This window comes from Triticum urartu, chromosome 2 (assembly GCF_003073215.2).
Source record: "Triticum urartu cultivar G1812 chromosome 2, Tu2.1, whole genome shotgun sequence".
Lineage (NCBI taxonomy): Eukaryota > Viridiplantae > Streptophyta > Magnoliopsida > Poales > Poaceae > Triticum > Triticum urartu.
The window spans coordinates 745,126,919-745,140,208 of NC_053023.1; positions in this window are offsets into that span (position 1 = coordinate 745,126,919).

Below are 13,290 nucleotides of genomic sequence, written 5' to 3' on the forward strand. Positions count from 1 at the left end.
CTGACGCGGTGAGGATGATGTCGTCCACGTAGAGAAGCAGGTAGGCCATCTCAGAGCTGCGCCAAAACACGAACAGAGACACGTCGCTCTGGGAAGCCACAAAGCCCAGTCGATGAGCGTGATGAGCGAACCGCTGGTACCATGCGCTGGGCGCCTGCTTGAGTCCATAGAGGGACTTGTGGAGCAGGTAGACATGGTGAGGACGTGTAGGGTCGATGAAGCCGGGCGGCTGCTCACAGTGAACCACCTCGTCGAGATCGCCATGCAGAAAGGCGTTCTTGACGTCCAGCTGATGAACCGGCCAAGCATGTGAGACGGCGATGCTGAGCACAACACTACTAGAAAAAACCTTAGCAGTAGCGTTGGTTTTTGGACTACTAGTAGCGCAGGTTCCCGCGCTACTACTACGACGCTACAGCTATTTTTTAGTAGTAGCGTGTGTTTTACCCCACACTACTGATAAACAGACATACCAGTAGCGCTTGTTACCCGCGCTACTACTATTCCAAGCCCGCGCTACTACTAACGCAATAGTAGTAGCGTCTCTATGATACACCCACGCTACTAGTAACTAATTAGCATTCAAAAAAAATAAAAATCTACCTATTCCAGTTTAGAGATACATTTCATAGTGCTCACATACATGTTATGCATACAATCAATCGTACATATCTGACATAGATAATTAACACCCACCCACCCACACACACGCACGCGCGCGCGCACACACACACATAAAATATGCGCCACCTGTATAGGTCGTCGGCGTCGGCGCCTCCGCAAGCCCGCGTTGGTGGTTTTGATGTCGTCGTCGTCGTCGCCGCCGCCACAACACCGTGATGATGTCGTTGTTGCCGCCGCCGCCGCAGCACCGTGTCGATGTCGTCGTCACCGCCGCCACAACACCGTGATGATGTCGTCGTTGCCACCACAGCCCCGTGTCGATGTCTCATGTCCATGTGTTCCCTACTAGGAACTCACAAATCCTAGAATTAAACAATGAACCAAGACCACTACTAGGAACTCACAATGAACCTGGAGCATTAGTACAATATAGCAGTAACCTATAGAGCACTAAGTAACAATAGCAGTAACAAAAGCATATAGCAGCAGCATAGTACTCCCTCCGTTCCTAAATATAAGTCTTTTTAGAAATTTCAAATGGACTACAACATACGGATGTATGTAGACATATTTTAGAGTGTAGATTCACTCATTTAGATCCGTATGCAATCACGTGTTGGAATCTCTAAAAAGACTTATATTTGGGAATGGAGGGAGTACATTTGAATTATAAGCCGTACCATACAGACCAATCCAAGAAATTTGGGAAAACCCAACTTAAGAAGGATACAGTGCTAGGCATGACCACAACTGAAAGGAGATAAGGAATTCAAAGGCAGTACCAAATCTTATTATAGATTCTGAATCCAAGCTTTTGAGGCAAATTGCAACAAGCAAAGACTATGCACCAAGTAGAAGTAATTCCTAGGTCATTCGCAAGCAAGCAAGAAGGCATCAGCAACAGCAGATGTATTACCAACATTGTACCCTTTACTGTCAGGTCATTTCCATTTAACTCTTGGTTGCAGATGTATTATTGTTGTAGTACTAGTAATCATCAGCAGTAATAGCACTTGGCGTGTCAATCAATAAGCATCAGAACCAACAATCATCTATCTAGCTACACAATGGTACTAGTATTACGGTCCATTTGACTAGCAGAAAAACAGAGATGGTCTAAAACAGAACAGAGGGGAGTTTGTAGGTACCTGGGTTTGGCCATGGACGCCGAATTCATGACAACTCAGAAATCTATCAACTGAACATTTCTGTGATGAACAATCCTTCAGACTATTGAGACAGATGGCTCATCTGCTGCCAATCAATGTTCACAGGTCAGTTCTAAAGCATACCAGATAATTCAACTTGCTCAACCACCATTTGAGTTGGAACTTGATCAATGGCTGGCTGGACATGAATAATGCATGAATCATATATTACTAGATACCTGAGCAACATCAGCATACCCTCTGGTCCTTGCGTCCTGCTCCTTCCTTGTAATCGAGTGCTGATCAGCACACATCCCCATATGGAAATCATTGTACACATCCCACAACCCATCCTTGAGCATCCCGTCGATGAGGACGTCATGCCCAAACCGCGACCCTCGTCTGCATTTCATGTCAACAGGAGGTCACTGTAAGCAATTAAGCTATAAGAGAGGACCTTGTTAATGTTGGGCGTACCGAAAGACTTGGGTTTGCTGGACGCCCGGCAACGATGGATGAAGAAAATATAAAAGGACAAAGTATACTACACAAATACACTTTATTTTTTACGAAGTTAACTTTGCAGGCATTCACATGGAAGAGATGAGTAGCAACCAACTCTATCTATCTATCTATCTATCTATCTATCTATCTATGTGTATGTGTGTCCCCCGGACCTTGCTGCAGTTCAAGTGCAAGTAGGCTATGCTGATCATCGGTTTGGTCTTTACAGTTTATTTTCCTTCTCTGCCGATGCCATCTTCAGTTAAGCATAATTGGAAAATTTTGAATTTTAAACTGTGTGTGTGATCAACCATGTACACGCAACTACAGGCAGGGTGTGTACAGAAGTCCAACTGCGTATTTTTTTAGAGAAGGAGGATGACCCCTGTCCAACAGTACATAGGCCTAGTGGAAATTTATTCAAGGACCAGACAAGAGCATCTTTGAGTTTACTACAATATGTAATTTAAATAGCACGAAGCAAACAATTATAAAATGACGAGTGAACTATGATCCAATATAGTGCAGAATATTAATATGAAGGTGGATTTTTCATATTCGAGTTTATCTTAATATTAAGTTAAAAAATAAATGAATATATACATCAGATGGATTGTCACATGCAACCTGAGGTAGTTTCAGTTTGTGTTGGCTTCAATTGTCACTCCAAACCTTTATTTCTCTTGTGGGCAACTCAAAATTATTTACAATCCGTTCGGAGGGGGGCGCACACGCTCGGGGCTCCACACGCTCGTGGATTGGGAGAGGAGGTGGGACATTAGTTTGGTGTTAGAAAATCGGCACCAACAAGAAAACAGGTTGCAGTTTATATATAACTGACCAATAATCAACAATAACAACAACAAAACTTATGGTCCATGTGCTACAGCAGGGAAGAAAATAACTAAAAACGCATGGAAAAAATTAACATGAGGAAATCTTTACCTTTTCGATCGTAGGCTGGAGCCATTCAGCTTCACAGAGGACGGCGTGGGCCTTCCTGGTAGAGGTATGAACAATGCCTTATGCGCATACATCTGGCTGTCAGTCACAAGACTATTCGCCCTCTTGATGTCAGATATCTACACACGAAGAAAGTAATTTTAACACGGTAACCAAACTGACTATATGTGCACTTGAGAGGAAGGCGGCCATAATAATAACTCCAATTAAGTAAACCACCACGACGAACATGAGATCCAAATCTGCAACGCAGATACAGAAATGTTTCTGTTGCACGCCATGATAAGCACGACACCCTGAACTCAGTAAGTGTTTTGCATCGCATTACATGATTGCATCGCCATGAACAACATAGTTTACTGAGTATTCTGAAGAGGAGCAAGAGAAAGGCTCAGCACTGGGCAGCTGCAAACTATGGAAAATATAAGTGAATGTTTGGATCTTGTCACAGACAAGTCCTCCTCTCTTCTCTCATGCCGGCACTCCATATCCTTTTCTCCTACCAAAACTGAAAATCCCTTCATAATACAGTAGTGTTGTTCCTTATATTTAGGAATAACAACATGAAGCACACAGATCACCGCCCCTTTGTAGGTGCAGCTCAGCACCAGCCAAATCATAGCAGACCATACCAGAGGCACAATCAGGGAATGAGGGAGAGAGAATTACCTCGACACTGTACTTGATGGCGATGCCGGCGAGCGTGTCCATCCGGGACACCCCATGCTGGAGGAAGTCCTGGCCGTCCCCGGGCAAGTAGCAGGACGCGGGTGGCGGCGGGATTCGCTTCGGCGATAGCAGCAGCATGCTGCCCCAGCCCTCCTCCGTGCGGCCCTCCGTAGAACTAGTCCAACAATAGGTGCGAGATCCCCCTCCTCGTCGGTGGGCTCAAATCACGCAGGGGAGGGAGATCTCTCCCGTCCCAGCGGGCGGGAGGTGCTCAGGCCTCGGGAGGGGAATGCGGAGGAGGGACGGGAGGTTGCGCGGGCGGCGTTGGTGGGTGGCCTTTGCTTGTCGACGGTGGAGGGGATCTGGATCAGGGGTTGGGTGAATTTCTTTCTTTTAGATAAACGGGGGCTGGTGGTCGGTGGTATACTAGTAGCGCGGTCGTCTCCCCTGCGCTACAGCTATCCAAATAGTAGTAGCGTAGGTTTTAGAACCCGCGCTACTACTATGGTCTGTTTGCAGGGCACGGTTAGAGATATTTACTAGTAGCGTGTTTTTTTGGCCACACGCTACTATTAAGTAGCAGTAGCGCGGGGCAATATAGCACGCTACTAGTAAGTGTCTGTCTATAAGCTTTTTCCTAGTAGTGCAACGCTGATCGTGGCCGGCTTGACGACGGGACTGAAGGTCTCGTCATAGTCAATGCCAGGTTGCTGCGAGAATCCACGGACCACCCACCGTGCCTTGTACCGAGCGAGAGCACCGTCAGCACCAAACTTGTGCTTGAAGATCCACTTCCCTGAAACAATGTTAGCACCAACCGGTCGAGCAACAAGAGTCCAAGTGCAGTTTTGAAGGATAGCATCGTACTCCTCGGTCATGGCAGCACGCCAAAGAGGATCCTGCAGAGCAGAGCGATATGTTTTGGGAATAAGAGAGATAGAGGAGTGTTCAGCCGAGAGATTAAGTTTATCAATGGGCTGAAAAATACCACGCTTGGCGCGAGTGAGCATGGTGTCAGTGTTGGTGGAGGAAGCGGTGCTGTCGTGAGAGCGACGAGGAGGGGGAAGGGGGTGGTGGTGGTGGGGAAGGGGACTGGGTGGGAGACACAGAGGAGGACGACGCGGGTGAGGCGGGTGCTGTGGCGATCGACGTCGGGGTGGAAGGCCCCGAGCCATGCATGGCGGGCTGGGCCGAGGAGGCCGGCGCCATGTTGGGCTGGCCTGCGGGAGGCGTGACGACCGCGGGAGCCGGCTGCGTGGCGACCAAGTCTAGGAGAAAATCGAGATCGTCCGGAGACTGAGTGGTGCGAGTGGTGGCGAATGGAAAGGTGTGTTCGTCAAAAACGACATGTCGCGAGATGATGATGCGGCGTGACGTTAAGTCAAGGAACCGACAGCCGCGATGCGATACAGGATATCCAAGAAAGACGCATGCGGTGCTGCGAGGGGCGAGTTTGTGAGGTGCCGTGGCGGACTGGTTAGGGTAGCATAGGCACCCGAAGACACGGAGGTCAGCGAAGGAGGGCGGTTTTTGGTAGAGGAGGGTATATGGGATCCGGAAGTCCAAGGCTTGGCTTGGACGGCGGTTAAGCAGGAAGGTTGCGACGGCGAGGGCCTCGGCCCAGTACGCAGGAGGCGTATAAGCTTGGAACAGCAAGGTGCGAGTAATATCGTTGAGCGTGCGGAGTGCATGTTCAGCCTTGCTGTTTGGAGGGGAGGTGTACGGGCATGACATGCAGAGGTGTATGCCGTTGCGTGCAAGAAACTCGATGAAGGTAGAGTTAACAAACTCGGCACCATTGTCGGTCTGGAAGGACATGACGGGGAGGTTGAATTGTGTGCGTGCATAGGCGACAAAATTGACGAGAATATCACATGTCTCGGATTTCCGGTGAAGGGGAAACGTCCACATAAAATGAGAAAAATCATCAACAATGACAAGGTAATATTTGAAGCCAGAATTACTAGTAACAGGTGATGTCCATAAATCGCAATGAATTAATTGGAACGGAGCGACACAAACTGTTGGTGATCTAGAAAAGGTAAACGCACATGCTTGCCAAATTGACATGCATGACACACTTGAGTACTTTTATTACATGGAATAGCAAATTCTGAAGATAAATGTGACATAGAGTCACGACAGGGATGTCCTAAGCGACGATGCCATAGCTCCGATGCGGTGGTGGTGGCGACGAGTCCAAACGGAGAGATGGTGGGGTTGGTGTTAGCATTGAACTTGTAGAGCGGTCGGGCTACTGCAGTGAATGATCTCGCGCCGAGTGTGCAGATCCTTAATAGAAAAACCACACGGGTCATATTTGACAGAAACAGAATTATCGATGGTAAATTGACGAGTAGAAAGGAGGTTTTTGATAATATCTGGAACAACAAGAACATTGTTGAGGTAAAAGGTGTGAGTAGGTGTGTGGAGAGTGACGTGGCCGGTGGCGGTGATAGGGAGGGGAACACCATTGCCGACAGTGACTCGAAGAGAGGGAGGAGGATGGGAGGATGTGGAGAGTATACCAGGGTCGGAGACCATGTGCGAGGTGGCGCCGGAATCCATCACCCATGCGCCATGCGTCGAGGAGCCGGCGGCACAGGGCCCGGCGGTGGCGTTGAGGGCGGCGACAAGGGCGGAGCAGTCCCATGCAGGAGTCGGGACGGAGCCGGTGGGGTGGTAAGGCGCCGCGGGTGGAGGCTGGTTGGTACCCCAAGCCTGGCCATGCAGGGGCGCCAGCTGGGTCATGTAGGCGACCTGGCCTGGGGGCACCCAGGTGGACTAGCGAGACGGCGGTGTCGGGGAGGTGAACCGTGGGGTCGCCCGAGGAGGCCGGCGCCCCCGGCGGGAGCAGCCGGAGCGCCGTAGGGGCGCCAGGTGGGTTGCATCTGCTGTGTCTGTCTGGTGTAGGGGTTGAAGCAGATCCACGGTCCAGGCGCGGCGGCGAGGTAGGCAGGGTTGGAGTTGGCGGCGCCCCCGCCACCGTTCTTCTTCTTCTTCGACCAGCGGCCGCCGTGGCCGCCATTGTCGCAGGAATTGCCACCGTTGGAAGAGCCGGTGGTGTTGCCGTGGAGGGCGACTTGGGATGGCACAGGGCCGCCCGGGGCGGCGTTGTCGAGCTGGTTCTCGCGTAGGAGAAGGATGGAGCGCGCCTGCAGGAAGGTAGGGGCCGGAACCTGCATCGTGACGAGGGTGGTAATGTCGGAGAAGCGGAGGTTGAGCCCCCGGAGACAGGTGAGGACCAGGGTTTGGTCGGTCACGGGCTGCCCCACGTCCGCGAGCGCGTCGGAAAGGGCCTTCAGGCGATGGCAGTAGGCGATGATGGTGAGGTCGCCTTGGACGAGGGCCCGGAACTCCGCCTCGAGGTAGACGGCGCGGGTGAGCTGACTGTCGAGGAAGAGGTTCCGGATCAGCATGTAGGCCTCATACGCGGTCTGATCTTGGGCCATGATTGTGTCGAGGATGTCCTCGCTGATGGAGCCGTAGATCCACGAGCGCACGACGAAGTCTTGACGCTGCCAGTCGGCCGTGTGAGCATCCGGCGGCGTGACGACAGAGATGTGGCCGGTGAGGTCGTACTTGCCGAGGAGGACGATGATGAGCATACGCCACTTGGCGTAGTTGGACTTTTGGAGGTCGAGGACGACGGGGACATGCGTCTTGACGCTAGCGACATGGACGGCCTGGGACGCCGGTGACGTGATGGATGGGATCATGGCCCCGGCGGTCTGCGTCCCGAGCGTGGATGAGGTGGAGGCCCCGAGTGTAGAGGAGGCGGAGGAGGAGGTCGACATGGCCGCGGCCTGGGGAGGGGGAAGGAGCTGTGGCGGCGCGGAGGGAGGATGGCGGCGGCGGCGTAGGGTTTGGTGGCGGCGGAAGCTAGGTTTTGGGACCTAGGGCTGATAACATATAAACTTGAAACAACCTGAGGGAAGACGCCTCTCAAGGGGCGACCGGCTCATATATTTATAGCAGAGTTACAAGTCTTGGAGACCAAGAAATAAACCCTATACACGTATATGTACAACCGTATGCAAGCGGAATACGCGAGATTAGCTATATAAAGTTATACGTTAACACCAAAGCCGTGGCCTCGAGAGAGGTCGCATGCTGAATGAAATCAAATAACTACTACTTGGTATGAACAAAACATTTGCGGCATAGATGGGTAACGAACGAATCGTTCTCCAAGGAAAGATCGACCTAGCGAACGAAAACGTTCTATCTGAGGGAGGGGCTGCCACGGGTGAATCAGTCCCGCTCTCAACGAGAAAGCAGACATCACTTGTCCGAGGCTGAAATTGGGTCAGAAAAGGCCCAGTTTTCATGTGACGATCTCACAAGTCTTCAAAAACTTATGTTTGGACATCATTTTGAAAAGCTAAAAACAAAATCCAATGACATATAGAAAAACATAATTTTCCATGTGGTAAGCCATAAAAATGCCAAGGCATAAAAATAGAATAATGGTAAATGGATTTTTGCCCATGTGAATATCTTATAACCATTTACTGAAAATTTGCTACTCAATTTTTGTTTTTCTTTACAACAAATGAAGTTTTCCCCAAAAAAATCATTCTAGCAAAACATTTTTTTACAATTTGCCATGATGTTATTTTGTGCACGAGGACAACAGGAGTTCCCTTATTTGTCGCATGCTTGCGCTACGTGCGTTGTCTATGCTTCCTCCGCCGGTTTCATTGATTTTTCTTTTCCTTCCGGTTTTCAGCAGTTTCTTTTTCATGTTTCTCTAAAAATAATTTGTCAAAAAATATGTAATTAAAATAAAGTGTTCATCTATACGAATAAAATGTAAGCATATTTCAAAAAAAAACAGGTCATAAAAAAAAGACGTTCACATATTTAGGTTAACTATTCACGTAACTTTAAATAGTATTCACGTGTTTAAATAAGTATTCATGTAATTTAAAAGATTTGAAATAATTTCTAAAAGTGGTCGTGCAATTTTTAAAATGCGTCACATGGTTTAGAAGAAAATGTTTGTGCAACTTCAAGAAGTTTATTTTGTAATAAATAAATAAATTTTGCTATATGAAAAATATCATTCATATACATGAAACATTGTTTATCACATGTGTAGAAAAAAATCATCATGTATATTGAAAACTTTCATCATATACAAAATGATCGTTGTGTGTTTTAGAAAAATTCTGTGTGCATTTAAGAAATGCTCATGGTATACTAATAAATTTTTATCGTACAAAAAAATGAAAAAGGAAACAAAATTGTTAAAAAGATGAAATTTTGAGAAGCAAAAAGGAAAATAAGAACCTTAATAAACAATAATCCACATATGGTAGGCTCAAATACTCCTTACGAAAAGTAAATTCAAAATAAATTCGAAAAATCAAAGATACTCGAGTGTGCTAGGACCTGCAAATTTTCATGGTGAAATAACATTTGAGGAGCTATAGAGAAAAAAAGGGGTCTCCAAACTGTATTTTTCAGAAGTTCTTTGAGAAAGGAATTTTGATTATTTTTGGCTAGAGATCCATCGTATGTAAGAAAATGTATGTCGTGTGTTTTCAGAAAATTCATCTTGTATTTAATAAAATATTCATTGTATATTAAAGAATATTTATCATGACAATTCCAAAAAATAGTAATGTAAACAGGAAAGAGTATATTCAGAAAAATAAAAGTGGAAGGAAAATTTAAAAGAGAAATAAATAAAATGCAAAGAAAACAAAAAATTAATTAACGATTGAAAAAAAACAGAAGAAACAATAGAAGAAAAGGAAATAAACTCAAAAGAGACCGAAAAAAACTGGTTCAAAAACGGAAAGAATAAGGAAAAAAAAAGGAGCGACAGGGCGGTGCGCTCGCCTGTGCGATTGGGCGCCAATACGCCAGAGGAAAGCGAAAGGAAATTTCCACCAAGAAGCCGTGGATGAAATGGGCACGACCCTTTGCCTTCATTGGCCAACTGAACGTCAGCGTTCCCCACTTGCTAATGGTACTGCAGTCAGCGTCTTGAATCTTGAATCCTTTGGCATGTTGGAAATTCAAGTGGCTTCTTGAATCTTGACTAGGAGCTCGCTCACGTGCTCCATTATAATTAGCCCACGGGAATTGCTACTGAATTACCTATGCGCTGCTTACTAATCTACCTCTTGAGCATGATTATACTGTAATTAATTGTAAAACGATCTCTAATCTCTGCCAATATGTTAAGTTGCCACTTGTCCGGGTTCGACTGGTCGCTGGATAACGTGCTCACCGCAGCAACGACAAAAGACTTAGTTGTTTTCAAAGTCTACGCCAACAACGTCATTTGCTCCATCTAAGCAACAGCGATGTACTCCCTCCGTCGGGAAATACTTGTCGGAGAAATGGATGTATCTAGACGTATTTTAGTTCTAGATACATCCATTTTTTATCCATTTATGCGACAAGTAATTCCGGACGGAGGGAGTAGTCCAGTGCTCGAGCTTCAGTCCACTTCTGGATCTTCAATTTGACAAGTCGACATGGCATGCACATATATACTTTTCTCGGATGTATACTTGCGCGTATGTTTCTCGGGAATACAATAATCCTTTCTTCTTCTTTTTTCGGGTGAAATACAATGATCCTTTCGGGTGGGAATATAAGTCTGACGTGGATTTTTAGGTCCTCAATTTGATTGACAAAACATGTGCAACATGTCACAAAAAATGTATGTTTGGAAACATCAGCCGAGGACGAATCTAAAGTTGTATTTTGTTTGCCATATAAAACATATTTCAATAGTCGAATTGAAATCAAAAAATCCGTGCCCGACTCATATTCCCATCCGGAGGGAGTATTTAGGTTAATAGGATTAGTCAGCAAATATAATTATCTAAACAAAAGAGCGACTCGGGCGACTCGGGCGACACGGGCGATGCCCACGGCGATCGCCGCGATCCGATCGCCGGCGCCCGTCGCTACTGGCGCTAGGCTGGTTGGGGGGAGATTCTGGGCTCTCGCCGAATCTGAAGACGAGGACGACGACGATGGAGACTGCTCCGGTGGCCCGTCCGACGGGTATTCACCGACGACTTCGGACGTGATTTGTGAAGCTTTCAACCCGGGGTATTCGGAGGAGGAAGTGGCTACGATCGTCCAGGGAGTCGTGCCGATTGATGATCCGGCGCGGCAAGGTCTTCTTCAGGAGGACAACGTGGAGGTGGTTCGCCGGATTGTTCATCGGAGAACGGCGGCGTCCGCGATCTGGCCTTGGAAAGGGCCCATACCTAAGGTAAGTCTTCCCAATTTGACTGTTTTCGATCTAATTCAGCCGGATTCTTGCACTACAGTTACTAGAAGAAAGGTTTCTCGCCGGACTCGGGCTCGATCGGCGCCGGAGGTGACCGCGGCGGCGCTGCCGGCGGTCACGGCGACCACGATCGGAGCGATGCGCCAGGAGCGTTTGAATTCGCTCCTGGGCCGCGAGTGGAGGATTCCGGTTGCTGGGCCGCGGGGTGTTGCTGGGCTCGGATCTGCTGGGTATGAGGCCTAGTCAGATCAGGCTTTCGAGCACGTAGACGGGATCGAGGCATGCAGCCAGACTCGTACGTCGCCCCAGCAGCTTTCGCAACGCCCTAGGGTTTCTGGCTCCAAGCCGTCACGGCGATCCTGGTTGGCGGGGAACGGCCGAGCTCGCCGCATTCCGCCGCTCGGGACCATGGCCGGGCGTGGTGGGCCGCCGGCGATCCCTAAGGCCCCTCTGGCGGGGGGGGGGGGGGGGGGGTTGGTCGTGGTGGTGGTGCGCCGCCGCCTGCTGCGGGCAGTGGCCGGGCCGCTCTGCCCAGGCTTGTGCTTGGCGCTGGTCGTGGGTGGGTGCCGCCCGTGCCTTCGGGTCGGGGCACCGGTGCTCCTGCTAGAGCGGCTGCAGCCACGGTGGGTCGCGGCCTTGGCGCTCAACCCGGGGTGCGGCCGCCGGTGACTAGTCCGACCACGATGGCCGCCACGGGTCGTGGTGTGCCTCCGCCGAGGACTCCATGTAGGATCTAGAAGTAGGTGTGTCTAGAGGGGGGTGATTAGACACTCAATGCTAAAGTTGCAATTTTTTAAGCTTTTTCGGTTTAAGTGGAGTTTAGGCATAATTTCAACATTCACAATACATATCAAGCAAGTATGCAAAGAGTGTATAAGCAGCGGAAAGTAAAGCATGCAACTTGCAAGAATGTAAAGGGAAGGGTTTGGAGAATTCAAATGCAATTGGAGACACGAATGTTTTTCCCGTGGTTCGGATAGGTGGTGCTATCCTACATCCACGTTGATGGAGACTTCAACCCACGAAGGGTAACGGTTGCGCGAGTCCACGGAGGGCTCCACCCACGAAAGGTCCACGAAGAAGCAACCTTGTCTATCCCACCATGGCCATCGCCCACGAAGGACTTGCCTCACTAGGGGTAGATCTTCATGAAGTAGGCGATCTCCTTGCCCTTACAAACTCCTTGGTTCAACTCCACAATCTTGTCGGAGGCTCCCAAGTGACACCTAGCCAATCTAGGAGACACCATTCTCCAAGAAGTAACAAATGGTGTGTTGATGATGAACTCCTTGCTCTTGTGCTTCAAATGATAGTCTCCCCAACACTCAACTCTCTCTCATAGGATTTGGATCTGGTGGAAAGAAGATTTGAGTGGAAAGCAACTTGGGGAAGGCTAGAGATCAAGATTCATATGGTAAGAATGGAATATCTTGGTCTCAACACATGAGTAGGTAGTTCTTTCTCAGAAATAGGATGCTGGAAGTGTAGGCTTAGTCTGATGGCTCTCTCCTCGAATGAAGAGAAGGTGGAGGGGTATATATAGCCTCCACACGAAATCCAACCGTTACACACAGTTTTCCAATCTCGGTGGGACCGAATCAACAAACTCGGTCGGACCGAAATAGTAAACCTAGTGACCGTTAGTGATTCTTGGTGGGACCGACTGGAACAACTCGGTGGGACCGATGTGCTAGGGTTAGGGAAAATCCAAAACTCGGTTTGACCGATTACTCAAACTCGGTGGGACCGATTTGGGTAATAAGCGAAACAGAGAGTTGGCCAAGCAAACTCGGTGGGACCGATTGCATATCTCGGTGGGACCAAAGATATTGCAACAGGTAACAGAGAGTTTGCAAGCCCATCGCGGTGAGGCCGAGATCCCATCGGTGAGACCGAATTGATTAGGGTTTGGCAGTGGCTAAGTGACAAGTGAAACTCGGTGGCGCCGGATAGAAAGAATCGGTAGGTCCGAGTTTGGCTTAGGGTTTAGGTCATCTGTGGAAGTGGGAGAGTAGCTGAGGATTTTGGAGCATATCATTAAGCACTTTGAGCAAGAGGCTCATTATCAACACCTCATCCCTCCTTGATAGTATTGGCTTTTCCTATGGACTCAATGTG